A 14,144-nucleotide genomic window follows, 5' to 3' on the forward strand; every position below is an offset into this window, starting at 1 on the left:
GATGTCAATTAGCATATCAGAAGCCTCTAAAGCCATGACATAATTTTCTGGATTTTTCCAAGCTGTTTAACGGCACAGTCAACTTAGTGTATGTAAACTTCTGATCCACTAGAATTGTGATACGGTGAACTCAATTTAATACCCTAGATGCAGTTGCACCCCTAAAAACTAAAAACATTTCTCATAAGAAACTAGCTCCCTGGTACACAGAAAATACCCGAGCTCTGAAGCAAGCTTCCAGAAAATTGGAACGGAAATGGCGCCACACCAAACTGGAAGTCTTCTGACTAGCTTGGAAAGACAGTACCGTGCAGTACCGAAGAGCCCTTACTGCTGCTCGATCATCCTATTTTTCTAACTTAATTGAGGAAAATAAGAACAATCCGAAATTCCTTTTTGATACTGTCGCAAAGCTAACTAAAAAGTAGCATTCCCCAAGAGAGGATGGCTTTCACTTCAGCAGTGATAAATTCATGAACTTCTTTGAGGAAAAGATCATGATTATTAGAAAGCAAATTACAGACTCCTCATTAAATCTGCGTATTCCTTCAAAGCTCAGTTGTCCTGAGTCTGCACAACTCTGCCAGGACCTAGGATCAAGAGAGACGCTCAAGTGTTTTAGTACTATATCTCTTGACACAATGATGAAAATAATCATGGCCTCTAAACCTTCAAGCTGCATACTGGACCCTATTCCAACTAAACTACTGAAAGAGCTGCTTCCTGTGCTTGGCCCTCCTATGTTGAACATAATAAACGGCTCTCTATCCACCAGATGTGTACCAAACTCACTAAAAGTGGCAGGAATAAAGCCTCTCTTGAAAAAGCCAAACCTTGACCCAGAAAATATATATTGAATCTTCCATTCCTCTTAAAATTTTTAGAAAACGCTGTTGCGCAGCAACTCACTGCCTTCCTGAAGACAAACAATTTATACGAAATGCTTCAGTCTGGTTTTAGACCCCATCATAGCACTGAGACGGCACTTGTGAATGTGGTAAATGACCTTTTAATGGCATCAGACCGAGGCTCTGCATCTGTCCTCGTGCTCCTAGACCTTAGTGCTGCTTTTGATACCATCGATCACCACATTCTTTTGGAGAGATTGGAAACCCAAATTGGTCTACACGGACAAGTTCTGGCCTGGTTTAGATCTTATCTGTCGGAAAGATATCAGTTTGTCTCTGTGAATGGTTTGTCCTCTGACAAATCGACTGTAAATTTCGGTGTTCCTCAAGGTTCTGTTTTAGGACCACTATTGTTTTCACTATATATTTTACCTCTTGGGGATGTCATTCGAAAATATAATGTTAACTTTCACTGCTATGTGGGTGACACACAGCTGTACATTTCAATGAAACATGGTGAAGCCCCAAAATTGCCCTCGCTAGAAGCATGTGTTTCAGACATAAGGAAGTGGATGGCTGCAAACTTTCTACTTTTAAACTCGGACAAAACAGAGATGCTTGTTCTAGGTCCCAAGAAACAAAGAGATCTTCTGTTGAATCTGACAATTAATCTTAATGGTTGTACAGTCGTCTCAAATAAAACTGTGAAGGACCTCGGCGTTACTCTGGACCCTGATCTCTCTTTTGAAGAACATATCAAGACCATTTCAAGGACAGCTTTTTTCCATCTACATAACATTGCAAAAATCTGAAACTTACTGTCCAAAAATGATGCATAAAAATTAACCCATGCTTTTGTCACTTCTAGGTTAGACTACTGCAATGCTCTACTTTCCGGCTACCCGGATAAAGCACTAAATAAACTTCAGTTAGTGCTAAATACGGCTGCTAGAATCCTGACTAGAACCAACATTTTTTAGCATATTACTCCAGTGCTAGCCTCCCTACACTGGCTTCCTGTCAAGGCAAGGGCTGATTTCAAGGTTTTACTGCTAACCTACAAAGCATTACATGGGCTTGCTCCTACCTATCTCTCTGATTTGGTCATGCCGTACATACCTACACGTACGCTACGGTCACAAGACGCAGTCCTCCTAATTGTCCCTAGAATTTCTAAGCAAACAGCTGGAGGCAGGGCTTTCTCCTTTCGAGCTCCATTTTTATGGAATGCTCTGCCTACCCATGTAAGAGACGCAAACTCGGTCTCAACCTTTAAGTCTTTACTGAAGACTCATCTCTTTAGTGGGTCATATGATTGAGTGTAGTCTGGCCCAGGAGTGGGAAGGTGAACGGAAAGGCTCTGGAGCAACGAACCGCCCTTGCTGTCTGTGCCTGGCCGGTTCCCCTCTTTCCACTGGGATTCTCTGCTTCTAACCCTATTACAGGGGCTGAGTCACTGGCTTACTGGGGCTCTTTCATACCGTCCCTGGGAGGGGTGCGTCACTTGAGTGGGTTGAGTCACTGATGTTAAACCCCCCTCCCCCCACTCGGCCTTGTCTCAGGATGGTAAGTTGGTGGTTGAAGATATCCCTCTAGTGGTGTGGGGGCTGTGCTATGGCAAAGTGGGTGGGGTTATATCCTTCCTGTCTAGCCCTGTCCGGGGGTGTCCTCGGATGGGGCCACAGTGTCTCCTGACCCCTCCTGTCTCAGCCTCCAGTATTTACGCTGCAGTACATTTACATTACATTTAAGTCATTTAGCAGACGCTCTTGTCCAGAGCGACTTACAAATTGGTGCATACACCTTATGACATCCAGTGGAACAGCCACTTTACAATAGTGCATCTAAATCTTTTTAGGGGGGTGAGAAGGATTACTTACCCTATCCTGCAGTAGTTTATGTGTCGGGGGGCTAGGGTCAGTTTGTTATATCTGGAGTACTTCTCCTGTCCTATTCGGTGTCCTGTGTGAATTTAAGTGTGCTCTCTCTAATTCTCTCTTTTTCTCTTTCTTTCTCTCTCTTGGAGGACCTGAGCCGTAGGACCATGCCTCAGGACTACCTGACATGATGACTCCTTGCTGTCCCCAGTCCACCTGGCCGTGCTGCTGCTCCAGTTTCAACTGTTCTGCCTTATTATTATTGGTCCATGCTGGTAATTTATGAACATTTGAACATCTTGGCCATGTTCTGTTATAATCTCCACCCGGCACAGCCAGAAGAGGACTGGCCACCCCTCATAGCCTGGTTCATCTCTAGGTTTCTTCCTAGGTTTTGGCCTTTCTATGGAGTTTTTCCTAGCCACCGTGCTTCTACACCTGCATTGCTTGCTGTTTGGGGTTTTAGGCTGGGTTTCTGTACAGCAATTTGAGATATCAGCTGATGTACGAAGGGCTATATAAATACATTTGATTTGATGAAAACAACCACAATTATGAGAGCTACTATCCCCCAAAACACTCTCTTTTGAATGCTTTGAGAAGCCAAGCGGTTGGGAAGCCAGCTGTCCCAGTGGTCTGATGACCACTGACCTGGTCTGGGCCTGGCACAGAGTGCTGATGACCTGGTCTGGGCCTGGCACAGAGTGCTGAAGACCACTGACCTGGTCTGGGCCTGGCACAGAGTGCTGATGACCACTGACTTGCCTCCATCTGTGGGGCCCACCAGCATAGCGGTGTGTCTGGTCATCATGGTCTCGTACATCTTCACCACCTTGTCCACCTGAACACCACAGACACACCACAGCATTAGGATAGGGACTTAACATCTCCAGTTTCATGTGTTGGAATAATAACAGAATTTGTCATCTTTCAATTGTATAATGCTCATGGTCATTTTCACAAAGGTTCCTATGCCCTGAGATTTAACGTTGAGACAGATAAGGGTCTGCTCTGCAGCATCGTTGAATCTGGGGTAGCGCACACGGGGTTAGTCAAGCCCCGGGAACAGGTCTGAGATCAGCCCCAGGAACAGAGGCACGTCCTCAAACACAAACTTAGGCAGGTCCATGTCACACAGGGCACGCATCAACCCTACATCCTGAGAGAGAAACAGTGAGAGAGAGAGAGGGTGAGAAGGAGTTGGGGAAGGAGAAGGGGAAAAATCATTTAAAAAAACAGAGGGAGAGAGAAAGAGAACAATTGTCTGAGACATCTTCAAGGGCATAGAAATTAAACCACCCACAATTTCCAGAAAATCATGAATGCTCTCTTTGTCTACTTACTGTAAATAAAATACAGAGGAATCGGATGGATCACAGTGGACTTTCACAGGTCTTCATTGAGATCTGGTGAGCCTCTCTTCAGTTCTCCAGCCATCACTAACACACATTTCAGAACCTGCCGTCCAAAGTCATAGCAGAACTGCTTAGACAGCTGCTCTCTGGCCAGCTTTTACAGCACTGTCATCTTCTTGGCCAGAATCTGCATTCAAATGAAGATCACTAACTGAGTAATGTGACTGTCTAACAATGTCAGGTACAACATTTATCTATAACAGTGTATGTGTCTGTGCACGTGAGTGTATGCATGTGTGTGTGTGTGTGTGTGTGTGTGTTGATGAGAGGATATGCTGCTCATTTTGGCCAAGAAGAATCCCCCTGAGAAGAGCATGGTTTCACTGATCTGCTGCAGGTCAGGCACCATGACCACCACAGGTCTGAACAGGGCTTTGATTGACTCAGGCAGCTCTGTGCGTCCAGCTCTGTGAGTCCAGCTCTGTGAGTCCAGCGTAGCCAGGGTTCATAGTGCTGAAGATTCCCATGCGGTCGTCCATGCTGATCTCCAGGCCCGGAAAACTGACACCCACAACAAAACTGAGTTCAAAGCCTCCTGAGTCAATGTCACCAACAGTCTTTAGGGAAAACATCTTAAAATTGTTATTACCTTGCCATAAGTACATCATTGATGTTCTGTAGCAATTGTTTCTAGCTACTTACTCAAATTGCAATGTTATTGTAACAGCCTCTCCCAATACAGAACTGTCCTGGCAGTCTCCAGACATCAAAGAAATCACTGTGTGCCATAATAACTCACATGGAAGCACTTTGAGGTGCAGGATGAGAGCATTGCAGATGGTCTGGATCTTGGAGTAGATGACAGACAGCAAGAGTCATCGATGAGGTTGAATTCATCAAAGCAGCCCCAGGCAACACACTGGGCCAGGCCAGACAAAATGTTACCCACAGCCTGGACACAGAGGAGGAAGACAGAGGAGAGGAGAAATGTGTGGCCCCGAACCTTGGTAAGGTCCTTGGTGGACTGTCTTCCCTGTTCCAGCCAGCCCTGCAGGGGCTCCACCCAGGTACATGGACAGGGCCTGAGGCAAGCACAAACACAGTGGTAGCTAAGTTAGACAAAATCTTAGTTGAGGTTCAGGTATTGGACCTGTGTGAGGGTAAGGTAGATGCGGCCAGTCAGCTGGGTGATGACCAGATGACCATTCAGCCCAATGTATTCATAATCATAGCAGAAAGCTGGTGCACAACAGAGCACGTGGACATTGATGATATGAGCCACGCACACAAACAGCTCCCGGGCAATGCGCTCCGTGAAGGGCTCCATGTGTTTGTCCTTGTTATAGTAGCTGGAGATGATCCACACCATGTACAGACAGTTCATCATCAGAGGGATGGTGTCCAGAAACACAGCAAAGTCTGCCCCAGTGGCCAGGTTCTGGAACACACAACACAAATGCTTAGTCTCTGGGCATGGAGAAGAGCCTACAACTTAGCCTCAGGGATAGAAGGACAACATATCAAAAGAGCATGTCAGCAGCAGAAAAGTCAGAACGACAATACCAGTCAAAAGTTTGGACACACCTACTCATTCAGAGGCTTTTCTTAATTTTTTACTATTTTCTACATTGTAGTGAAAACATCAAAATGATAAAATAATACATGTAGCAACCAAAAAATTGTTAAACAAATCAAAATATATTTCAAATTTTTGATTCTTCAAAGTAGCCTCCCTTTGCCATGATGACAGCTTTGCACACTCTTGGCATTCTCTCAACCAGCTTCATGAGGAATGCTTTTCCAACAGTGCTGGAGGAGTTTCCACATATGCTGAGCACTTGTTGGCTGCTTTTCTTCACTCTGCGGTTCAACTCTTCCCAAACCATCTCAATTGGGATGAGGTTGGGTGATTGTGGAAGCCAGGTCATCTGATGCAGCACTCCATCACTCTCCTTCTTGGTCAAATAGCCCTTACACAGCCTGGAGGTGTGTTGGGTCATTGTCCTGTTGAAAAACAAATTATAGTCCCACTAAGCGCAAACCAGATGTGATGGCGGATCGCTGCAGAATGCTGTGGTAACCATGCTGGTTAAGTGTGCCTTGAATTCTAAATAAATCACTGACAGTGTCACCAGCAAGCACCCCCATACAATCACACCTTCTCCTCCATGCTTCATGGTGGGAACTACACATGCGGAGATCATTCGTTCACCTAGGCTGAGTCTCACAAAGACACAGCGGTTGGAACCAAAAATCTCAAATTTGGACTCATTAGACCAAATGACAGATTTCCACCAGTCTAATGTCCATTGCTCATTGCTCGTATTTCTTGGCCCAAGCAAGTATCTTCTTATTATTGGTGTCCTTTAGTAGTGGTTTCTTTGCAGCAATTTGACCATGAAGGCCTGAAGGTTACTTGAACACTGTGAAGAATTTATTTAGGCTGCAATTTCTGAGGCTGGTAACTCTAATGAATGTATCCTCTGCAGCAGAGTTAACTCCGGGTCTTCCTTTCCTGTGGCGGTCCTCATTTACATTTACATTTACATTTAAGTCATTTAGCAGACGCTCTTATCCAGAGCGACTTACAAATTGGTGCATACACCTTATGACATCCAGTGGAACAGCCACTTGCATCTAAATCTTTTTTTTTTTTTGGGGGGAGGAGAAGGGGGGTGAGAAGGATTACTTACCCTTACTTACCCTATCCTCATGATCCTCATGACTTACCCTATCCTCATGAGAGCCAGTTTCATCATAGCGCTTGATGGTTTTTACGACTGCACTTGAAGAAACTTTCAAAGTTCTTGACATCTTTCAGATTGACTGACCTTCATGTCTTAAAGTAATTAAGGACTGTAGTTTCTCTTTCCTTATTTTTACACCACTGCTACTCTCTTTTTATCATATATGCATAGTCACTTTAACTATTCATGTACATGTACTATTCATGTACTATTCATGTTCATGTACATACTACCTCAATTGGGCCGACCAACCAGTGCTCCCGCACATTGGCTAACCGGGCTATCTGCATCGTGTCCCACCAACCCCTCTTTTACACTACTGCTACTCTCTGTTCATCATATATGCATAGTCACTTTATCCATATATACATGTACATACTACCTCAATCAGCCTGACTAACCAGTGTCTGTATGTAGCCTCGCTACTTTTATAGCCTTGCTAATGTATATAGCCTGTCCTTTTACTGTTGCTTTATTCCTTTACCTACCTATTGTTCACCTAATACCTTTTTTGCACTATTGGTTAGAGCCTGTTAGTAAGCATTTCACTGTAAGGTCTACTACTCCTGTTGTATTTGTCGCACGTGTCACGCTCTGACCTTAGAGAGACGTTGTCTCTGATTAGGAATCATTCTTAGGCAGCCCTTTTTCACACTTTCTGTTGTGGGACCTTGTTTTTGTTAGTTGCTGGTTTAGTGCTACAATTCTTTACGTGTCGTTTATCTTGTTTTTTTGTTGGTGATCATTTAATACATTCAAAATGTACGCCTACCACGCTGCACCTTGGTCTCATTCCGACGATAGCCGTAACAGCACATGACAAATAAACTTTGATTTGATTTATTTGAGCTGTTCTTGCCATAATATGGACTTGGTCTATTACAAAATAGGGCTTTATTCTGTATAAAACCCTTACCTTGTCGCAACACAACTGATTGGCTCAAACTTATTAAGATGGAAAGAAATTCCACAAATCAACTTTTAACAAGGCACACCTCTTAAATGAAATGCATTCCAGGTGACTACCTCATGAAGATGGTTGAGAGAATGCCACGTGCGCAAAGCTGTCAAGGCAAAGGGTGGCTACTTTGAAGAATTTCAAATGTAAAATATATTTTGATTTGTTGAATCCTTTTTTGTTTACGACATGATTCCATATGTGTTATTTCACAGTTTTGATGTCTTCACCATTATTCTACAATGTAGAAAATAGAAAAAATAAAGAAAAACCCTTGAATGAGTAAGAGTTTCCAAACTTTTGACTGGTAATTGACATATTGCAATAACACATGGAATGTTTCTGCTATAATGTGAAGCTTAGGGAGAACAGGGCCTGTTCCTCAGGACTATAAGCCCACCTTGAAGAGTCTCTCCAGTGTGCTAAGGAAGCGCACAATCCCCATATGGAGATTGCTTAGCTCGGTCATGGACAGGTCCAGGTTTCTATGTCTGCTATGGGGCCTGGTGCCTGGGAATGTATAAAACAACCAGTAATAGTACTAACCAGCCATTTCTACTCAATTCATTTTCATTTGAAATCATAAAAGGTCTGAATGAAAAGTATGGATCCAAAAAGCTATTCCCTCTCTCGCCTGTGGTTTCTTCTTCTGCTGCGCCTCGACGACAATGGTGATCTGAGTCTGCTAGTTCAACACACACTGCTCCAGCTTCTCCATCACCTCTAGAGTGGCCAGCAGCACATCCACCTCCGGATCCAGTTCCAGTTCAGGGATGTGAAACTTAATCTCACCTGCAATGGAGAGGCCACAGCATTATCATTCACCACATAAACATCCACCACAAAAACATTCAGATACAGTGTAAAACACCAATGAAAAACAGTGCACTTGTTACATGGTGTATGCATGCATTCAAACACATCACGTAGATTGGTTGATGAACTACCTCCTGACACTGTTGATGGTTGGGTGGGTCCTGTCTGGGAGGAGGAACAATTTTTTACATTTATTTTACTAGGGACGTCAGTTAAGAACATAAAGAACAAATTCTTATTTACAATGACTGCCTACACCGGCTAAACCCAGACGTTGCTGGGCCAATTGTGCGCCACCTATGGGACTCTCAATCACAGCCGGTTATGATACAGCCTAGATTCAAACCAGGGTGTCTGTAGTGACGCCTCAAGATACAGTTCCTTAGACCGCTGCGCCACTCAAGAGCCCATGGTATCTATGATCCACAAACACAGACACACACACCTTCCAGCTGCTGGAGAATCCTGTCGATGTGACCCAGGAACTTGTGACAGCTCTTGAGTAACTCATCACGAATCATTAGGTTACCAATTTGACTCCACAGGATTCTCATCCTTGTTCCCGTTCCCATCACCACTGGCCTCCTTATCCTAGGAGGCTGCTGCCCCCTGCTGGTAGCCTCCATCAGTCAGCTTCAGCTGGTTGACAGACTGACAGTATTGCGATATTCATAAGAGAGCACCAAAAAGTCAAGAGTGTAGTGTAATGAAGGCTAGAAGGAGACAACAAAAACAACCAAGAACAAAAAGCATGAAAAGTGCATATACAGTACCGGTCAAAAGTTTGGACACACCTACTCATTCAAGGCTTTTTCTTTAGTTTTACTATTTTCTATATTGTAGAATAATAGTGAAGACATCAAAACTAAGAAATAACACACATAGAATCATGTAGTAAACAAAAAAGGGTTAAACAAATCCAAATATAGTTTATATTTGAGATTCTTCAAAGTAGCCACCCTTTGCCTTGATGACAGCTTTGCACACTCTTGGCATTCTCTCAACCAGCTTCATGAGGTAGTCACCTGGAATTTTTAATTCCTAATGCATTTGGGTCAATAAGTTCTGTTGTGACAAGGTAGGGGTGGTATACAGACCAAGTCCATATTATGACAAGGACAGCTCAAATAAGAAAAGAGAAACGACAGTCAATCATTACTTAAAAACATGAAGGTCAGTCAATCCGGAAAATGTGAAAGTTTCTTCAAGTGCAGTCGTAAAAACCATCAAGCACAATGATGAAACTGGCTCTCATGAGGACCGCCACAGGAAAGGAAGACCCGGAGTTAACTCTGGAAGACCCGGAGTATACCACCCCTACCTTGCAGAGGACAAGTTCATTTGAGTTAACTGCACCTCAGTTTGCAGCCCAAATAAATGCTTCACAGAGTTCTGGTAACAGACACATTTCAACATCAACTGTTCAGAGGAGACTTAGGGATTCAGGCCTTCATGGTCAAATTGCTGCAAAGAAACCACTACTACTACTAAAGGACACCAATAATAAGAAGAGACTTGCTTGGGCCAAGAAACACGAGCAATGGACATTAGACCAGTGGAAATCTGTCCTTTGGTCTAATGAGTCCATGCTGAAAGACCCAGCCACGTTTCATCTTCAATGCCCTTGTTGATGGAAGGAGGTTTTCACTCAAAATCTCACGATACATGGCCCCGTTCATTCTTTCCTTTACACGGATCAGTCGTCCTGGTCCCTTTGCAGAAAAACAGCCCCAGAGCATGATGTTTCCACCCCCATGCTTCACAGTAGGTATGGTGTTCTTTGGATGCAACTCAGCATTCTTTGTCCTCCAAACACAACGAGTTGATATTTTACCAAAAAGTTATATTTTGGTTTCATCTGACCATATGACATTGGGACAATCTTCTTCTGGATCATCCAAATGCTCTCTAGCAAACTTCAGACGGGCCTGGACATGTACTGGCTAAAGCAGGGGGACACGTCTGGCACTGCAGGATTTGAGTCCCTGGCGGTGTAGTGTGTTACTGATGGTAGGCTTTGTTACTTTGGTCCCAGCTCTCTGCAGGTCATTCTCTAGGTCCCCCCATGTGGTTCTGGGATTTTTGCTCACCGTTCTTGTGATCATTTTGACCCCACGGGGTGAGATCTTGCGTGGAGCCCCAGATCGAGGGAGATTATCAGTGGCCTTGTATGTCTTCCATTTCCTAATAATTGCTCCCACAGTTGATTTCTTCAAACCAAGCTGCTTACCTATTGCAGATTCAGTCTTCCCAGCCTGGTGCAGGTCTACACTTTTGTTTCTGGTGTCTTTTGACAGCTCTTTGGTCTTGGCCATAGTGGAGTTTGGAGTGTGACTGTTTGAGGTTGTGGACAGGTGTCTTTTATACTGATAACAAGTTCAAACAGGTGCCATTAATACAGGTAACGAGTGGAGGACAGAGGAGCCTCTTAAAGAAGAAGTTACAGGTCTGTGAGAGCCCGAAATCTTGCTTGTTTGTAGGTGACCAAATACTTATTTTCCACCATAATTTGCAAATAAATTCATAAAAAATCCTACAATGTGATTTTCTGGATTTTTTTCTCTCATTTTGTCTGTCATAGTTGAAGTGTACGTATGATGAAAATCACAGGCCTCTTTCATCTTTTTAAGTGGGAGAACTTGCACAATTGGTGCCTGACTAAATACTTTTTTTGCCCCACTGTATATAGTGTACTCTATACCATCTACTGCATCTTGCCATCTTTATGTAATACATGTATCACTAGACACTTTAAACAATGCCACTTTTATATGTTTACATACCCTACATTACTCATCTCATATGTATATACTGTACTCGATACCATCTACTGCATCTTGCCTATGACATTCTGTACCATCACTCATTCATATATCTTTATGTACATATTCTTCATCCCTTTGCACTTGTATGTATAAGGTAGTTGTTGTGAAATTTTTAGGTTAGATTAGTCGTTATTACTGCATTGTCAGAACTAGACTCGCTACACTCGCATTAACATCTGCTATCCATGTGTATGTGACAAATAACATTTGATTTGAAGTTTGTAACCCCCAAGACTCTTCCCAGAGCTGGCTCCCTGACCAAACTTAGCAATGGAAGGGCCTTGGTCAGGAAGGTGACAAAGAACCTGTTGGTCACTCTGACAGAGCTCCAGAGTTCCTCTGTGGAGATGGGAGAAGCTTCCAGAAGGACAACCATCTCTGCAGCACTTCACCAATCAGGCCTTTATGGTAGAGTGTCCAGACGGAAGCCACTCATCAGTAAACAGCACTTAAATGCCCGCTTGGAGTTTGCCAAAAGGGACCTAAAGGACTCTCAGACCCTGAGAAACAAGATTTTCTGGTCCGATGAAACAAAAATGTAACTCTTTGGCCTGAATGCCAAGCTTCATGTCTGGAGGAAACCTGGCACCATCCCTACCGTAAAGCATGTTGGGGGCAGCAATGTGCTGTGGGGATGTTTTTCAGCGACAGGGACTTGGAGACTAGCCAAGATCGAGGGAACGATGAACTGAGAAAAGTACAGAGGGATCTAACTTGAGAATGGCGCCAAAGAAGATGGCTGCCGTTTTACTATCCCGTAACCAATTGTGCTATAGTGTATGTTTTTTTTCATGTAATTTGTCATTTATTTTGTACATAATGTTTCTGCCATCGTGTCTTATGACCGAAAAGAGCTTCTAGATATCAGGACAGCGATTACTTACTCCGTACTGGAGGAGTACTTTTTCTTCAACGAGTCAGACAGGAAGGATTTACTTCAGATGCCCAACAAGGCCCTCATTCCCATCATTCGTAGGAGAAAGAGACAGAGGTATCGGGGACGAACGTCCGGGTGCCTTGTAAGGATCCGTCAACGAGAGAGTAATCTACCTTTACCATCGATCCTATTAGCCAACGTACAATCAATCGATTCAATAGACAAACTACGATTACGTATAACCTACAAGCGGGACATTAAAAACTGTAATATCTTATGTGTCACCGAGTCGTGGCTGAATGACGACATAAAAAACATACAGCTGGCAGGTTTAAAGCTTTTTCGGCAGGATAGAACAGCGGCCTCTGGTAAGACAAGGGGTGGGGTCTATGTATATTTGTAAACAACAGCTGGTGCATGAAATCTAAGGAAGTCTCAAGGTTTCGCTCACCCGAGTATCTTGTGATAAGCTGTAGACTTCTCTATTTACCAGGAGAGTTTTCATCTGTATTTTTCGTAACTGTCTATATACCACCACAAACTGATGTTGGCACTAATACCGCACTCAATGAGCTGTATACGGCCATAAACAAACAGGAAAACGGTCATCCAGAGGTGGCGCACCTAGTGTCCGAGGACCTTAATGCAGGGAAACTCAAATCCGTTTTACCTCATTCCTACCAGCATGTTAAATGTGCAACCAGAGGGGAAAAAAACTCTAGACCACCACACACAGAAACGCATACAAAGCTCTCCCTTGGCCTACATTTGGCAAATCTGACCATTATTTTATCCTCCTGGTTCCTGCTTACAAGCAAAAACTAAAGCAGGAAGCACCAGTGACTCGATCAATAAGAAAGTGGTCAGATGAAGCAGATGCTAAGCTACAGGACTGTTTTGCTATCACAGAATGGAATATGTTCCTGGATTCTTCCGATTGAGTACAGCACATCAGTCACTGGCTTCATCAATAAGTGCATCAATGACGATGTCCCCACAGTGACTGAATGTACATTCCCCAACCAGAAGCCATGGATTACAGGCAACATCCTCACTGAGCTAAATGATAGAGCTGCAGCTTTCAAGGAGGGGGACACTAACCCGGAAGCTTATAAGAAATCCCGATATGCCCTCAAACGAACCATTAAACAGGAGAAGCGTCAATACTGGACTAAGATTGAATTGTACTACACCAGCTCCGACGCTCGTCGGATGTGGCAGGGCTTGCAAACTATTACAGACTACAAAGGGAAGTACAGCCACGAGCTGCCCAGTGATACGAGCCTACCAGATGAGCTAAACTACTTCTATGCTCGCTTCAAGGCAAGTAACACTGAAGCATGCATGAGCGCATCAGCTGTTCCGGATTACTGTGTTATCACGCTCTCCGTAGCCGATGTAAGTAAGACCTTTAAACAGGCCGTTTGAAGCAGCTCTGGCTCGTGGTGGCCTAACGACACTTTATGTTGGTGTTTCCTATATTTTGTCAGTTTCTTGTATGTGAGGCTAGAGCAAAACATGTAGGCCTAACATACCTATCAGTCAGATTGCACAGGAATGAGATGAGGATTGGGTAGCAGTATTCCATCTCATCCTTGTTGCCTGGACTGAATGCAGCCTTAACAGCCTTCTTCTCCAGGAGCTCAGGAGCTAATCCTCTGTACTCAATCCTAAAGACGAGTGCCAAAGCAAAAAAAAAGAGAAATCAAAACCTTCATCTCTTAATACTATACTCACAAGAATTGTTACGATAGGCCTATTTGAATAAAACTATCCATGCAACCTTTCTTACTCCAGTTTGAGTCATTAGACCTAACCAGCACATCACAGATATGCAAGAG

The sequence above is a fragment of the Oncorhynchus keta genome, chromosome 25 (genome assembly GCF_023373465.1).
Source record: "Oncorhynchus keta strain PuntledgeMale-10-30-2019 chromosome 25, Oket_V2, whole genome shotgun sequence".
Classification (NCBI taxonomy): Eukaryota; Metazoa; Chordata; class Actinopteri; order Salmoniformes; family Salmonidae; genus Oncorhynchus; species Oncorhynchus keta.